At 37.7% G+C, this 4,113-nt stretch overlaps 1 pseudogene; it reads right to left on the reverse strand.

Moving 5' to 3' along the window:
• Positions 1–2,943: 2,943 nt before the first annotated feature.
• LOC100516736 (synaptophysin-like protein 1 pseudogene) lies at positions 2,944–3,660 on the reverse strand (annotated as a pseudogene).
• Between the last annotated feature and the right edge of the window lie 453 nt (positions 3,661–4,113).

Here is a 4,113-nt window from a genome sequence, read left to right on the forward strand (position 1 = left end):
TTTGAGAAGGATAGGTGTAAGTACTTCTTTGTATGTTTGGTAGAATTCCCCAGTGAAGCTATCCACTCCTGTTCAAATCATCTGTTTCTTCTTGTTTTGATAGGCTGTATGTTTTTCAAAACTTGTCATTTTCTTCTAGGTTGTCCAATTTGTTGGCATAAACTGTTCATAGCATTCTCTCTTTTTTTTTTTATTTCTGTGATAATCAGTTGTTATTTCTCCTCTTTCATTCTCATTTTATTTGGTCCTCTCTCTTCTTGGGCAGTCTGGCTAGAGGTTTGTTGATTTTGTTTATCTTTTCAAAAAACAAAAACAAAAAACCCAGATCTTTGTTTTAGTGATCTTTTCTATTGTTATTTTTAAAACCTCTTATTTATTTTATCTCTGATTTTTATTGTTTCCTTCCTTCTGCTAACTTTGGTTTTCAGTTTGTTTCAGGGTAATATTGACCTCATAGACTGAGTAGGAAAGATTTTTGGAGTGTGGGGTACTCCTACAGCTCCTGCTTTCCTCTTGTTGTGAAGCTAGGCTAGAACTGTTTGAAATTCTTTGATGTTCTCAGGATCATCCTTTTACTTGTGCTCTCTATATTTCAAGCTAATAATGACCTAATTTGAAACATATTTATTTTTAGTTTAAGCTATTTCTTCTCTCCTCCCAAGGAAATATATAGTCTGTTTCACCATAATTTGTGTTTCTGTAATACAAATTAGATAATGACTGTTAAATAAGTAAATGATGTCAGTGTAACATGGAAGTTGTCATCCTCAGTTTTTCATACTTGATTTTTCTAGTGAAAAGGGGGGGCCACAGAAGTAATAGAATTATAACCTTTATTAGAACTGAAAAAAGCCTTCAGTTCAGCTTGTAAATAAGCAAGAGCTCTTTTAGATCTTTAAAAAAAAAAAATGCACCATTTGCAGAAAATGCTATTTTTCCTCCATTGAATTGTTTTTGCATCTTTGTCAAAAATCATACGGCAGGAATTCCCATCATGGCTCAGTAGTTAGCAAACTCAACTAGCATTCAGGAGGAAGTGGGTTCGATCCCTGGCCTCACTCAGTGGGTTAAGGATCTGGCGTTGCCATGAGCTGTGGTGTAGGTAGGTCGCAGATGCGGCCCAGATCCAGCATTGCCAGCTGCTGCAGCTGCTACAGCTCCAATTTGACCCCTAGCCTGGGAACCTCCACATGTCGAGGGAAGCGGCCCTAGAAAAAGAAAAAAGACACCCCCCCAAAAAAAAAGTCACAATGTGGCCCAGATAGTGAGGAGACATAGATACAGCAGTGGGAAGAGCAGGACCGCAGAAGCAGCATTCACTCAAGTGCCTCTAAAATGGGCCAGTTTGTAATATTTCACACGTGTATCACATTATCACACGTTCCTGATTCTAGGTTTATAGACTCAAGTGTTCTCTCCTCTGAACTTAAATGTCCTTCATGACCTAGGATACACCTGTCCTTCCACCCAATTTCTTACATTTATCCCCTTATAAGAAGTAAAGCTTCTTTTCCACATTGACGTGATAACAATCACATTATGGTCGTAGGAAATCTGGCCCTGTGCAACAAATGATTAGGAAGCAAAATGTGTATAAGCCCTATATTCGGAAGATACCCAAATGTGTTTGCAAAGACAGCACACCTGTAATATAGCTCACTCGGGTTCCTTGTGTATGATGTATAATTATGTAATTATCCATTTTTATTGTGAAATAAGAATAAACATTAAGAAACATGAAATCCAAATTGCACTGATTTTCACAATATCAATGCTAAACTAAAAATAGCAACTTCACTGAATATAAATGTTAAATGTTTCAAAAGTAAAAGGCAGTATTAATTTTTAACCCTATGAATAGAGTCTACAAAAAAGGTAGATTATTTTACTCTACTTGCAAGGAGATTAGGTCTCAGTCTGCCCTGAAGGAACATGAGCAACAAGGGGCAGCCAACAATTATCACTAGGAGTAATGCCCATACATATGAAAATATCTGGTTGAACCGGATTTTACCTACATAGTAAATCCATTAAATAGCATAGTGAAAGCTTACACCTCATGCGAGAGAATTCGTAAATTAACTATTCACCTATTAGAAGTTTCTAAACCCCACTCCCCAAAAAATTTTAGTACACCTGTCAAGTTCTGTAGGTCATTTAAAAAAACAGAAATAAGACATACATGCAGTCTTTGTAACTGAATATTTTTCATAACGTATAAACAATGTTCAAGTATAAACAGTGAATGAAATATTTTTTCTAAATATGATTCATATAATTGAGGCTTTCTTAAAGACAGCTCTTAGGAATATGATCTGTACAAACTCACAGTAGTGTATACTTCAATAGAAATTTTCTTCCTATTATGATATGACAAAATAATTATTTTCTGAGGGAAGATGTATGTTAAGGCTTAAGGTGTGAAAACTTTGAAAAGCAAACAACATAGCAAAGAAATTACTATTCGTTTAAAAATGTGTATAATCTCATAATAGGCCCCTGAATTTTCATATTCACACATTTATATCTTAAGTATCTAGGAAAGGCACAAGCTTTGCGTAAAAAAGTAGGAAAAATTTTAAACCCACTAATTTGTTGAAAAGGGCATTAACTTTTTTTTTTTTTTTTTTTAATGGCTGCACCCACATCATATGGAAGTTCCTAGGCCAGGGATTGAATCAGAGCCTTAGCTGTGACCTATGCCACAGCTGTGGCAATGCCAGATCCTTTAACCCCCTGCACCAGCCAGGGATCAAACCCACACCTCTGCAGCAACCTGAGCCCCTGCAACTAGATTCTTAATCCACTGCACCTCAGCGGGAACTCCAAAGAAAGCCATTACTTTTATTAGAAATAAAAAAAGCTTCTCAAGATGCTGGCAACAGGTCATAGTATTCAATGGATTCATAGACATCTATTCATACAGTGTATTTCTCCCTTCAATTACATTTCAGTTGGAGGAGGAAGACCTCCTTGGCTGTGGGAAGTAGAAATGTTTGATGGGCTGTGTAAGCTGGTTTCCTTGTACACAAACAACGTATTTCCTCTCCAAAGTATCTTATTCAGAAAGCCAAAGATCACTGATATATTTAGGGATCCCATACTAGTCAACAGAGCCAAAGTAATCATTTTACTCCTTGATGATTACAAGACAACAGTTTCTGGACAATACTGTGACCGGTAGTTATTTCAACGTCTGTAAGAGCTTTAGCCCAGGCTGAAGTGCTCACCAAACACAAAATAGTGGCAAGAAGAGTAACAACAAAGTCAATTTTCTACTATCACAATACAGGTTCATGTAACCAACATAGAGCAGAAGAGCCACAATGCAGTACAGGAAGACAGATTGCAAAAGTAACATAGAATTAGGCAGAAGAAGAGTAATCTCCACAAAGGACAGGACTTTTCCAGTCTACATCACACACATTTATAGCTTGAGGTGCCTGGCATGATGCTTCATTCAACCTGAATGGAAAACCAAAAGTAGCTTGTAATCATTTTATTGTCAAGAATTTCAGGAGGACAAGTCACTTGAATTTCTGTTTTGTTCTTAAAACCTCCACAGGTGGCAGAAACAAAGATAGAAGCAATCCGTCTGAGGATCTTGAAGAAGCCGAGTGGCTTCATGAGTGCGTTGAGGTTGAGCTGAAAGTAGGACATCCTCTGAGGAAAAGAGGGAAAGGGAGTCAGGACAGTGGGGGGTGGGGTGGGTGGGTGAGAAGAAAAGGCAGGCAGCCCGGCCACCTCATTGTAGTTTTGACTTTCTTTCTAATAATTATTGATGTCGAGCATGCCTTTTTTTTTGGCCTCACCACAGCATGGGGAAGTTCCTGGGCCAGGGATAAAACCTGCGCCACAGAAGCGACTCAAGCCACTGCAGGGACAACACCGGATCCTTGACCAGCTGCACCCCAGAAGAATTCTGCCTTCTTTCTTTTTTTAACAGCAACACACTGCTGGCTGTTATCCAGTTGCTAAAAAGAGAAATGAAAATAAAACAAGAATCTTTTTTCAGGGGTTCTCATGTGAAAGGGCAGTTCTCAAAAGCATAAATACAGTCCTTTAATAAATAAATTATGCAGAGGAATTTTTGATTTAAAAACTGATTCCAGA

Source organism: Sus scrofa, chromosome 5 (genome assembly GCF_054392235.1).
Source record: "Sus scrofa isolate SSC_HxYL_T2T_F1_AM1 chromosome 5, Sscrofa_HxYL_maternal_Yorkshire_Landrace_v2.0, whole genome shotgun sequence".
NCBI lineage: Eukaryota > Metazoa > Chordata > Mammalia > Artiodactyla > Suidae > Sus > Sus scrofa.